The following is a 339-nucleotide window of genomic DNA, read 5'->3' as shown; positions in this document are numbered from 1 at the left end:
TTTTGAACAATTTTTATTTGTTAAAATAATATTTTTAGTTTAGGAAGGCTGTAACGTACGGATACTTTTTTATATACTTGGCGTAATCTTTTTCTTTTTTTTAAAAAGAGTTTTGGTAGGATCTCCTTATATTTACAGCAAGGATACTTTTATAACGTTTTCAAACGGAGCGGATTTCGCTCTGCAGATTTCGCAGTCTTTCTTATATGACTTATATATGTAAAAAAAGCTTCGCAACCGATACCGACAATCGTCGTTAAGCGTTTGAGAATCCCGCTACAGAGCAATCAAACCCGCACCGTCCGAAACATTTGAGAATCCCGGTACTAAAAGCGATTA

The sequence above is a fragment of the Wasmannia auropunctata genome, unplaced genomic scaffold (genome assembly GCF_000956235.1).
Source record: "Wasmannia auropunctata unplaced genomic scaffold, wasmannia.A_1.0 LD335993.1, whole genome shotgun sequence".
NCBI lineage: Eukaryota > Metazoa > Arthropoda > Insecta > Hymenoptera > Formicidae > Wasmannia > Wasmannia auropunctata.
Note: the sequence above shows the minus strand (reverse complement) of the source record.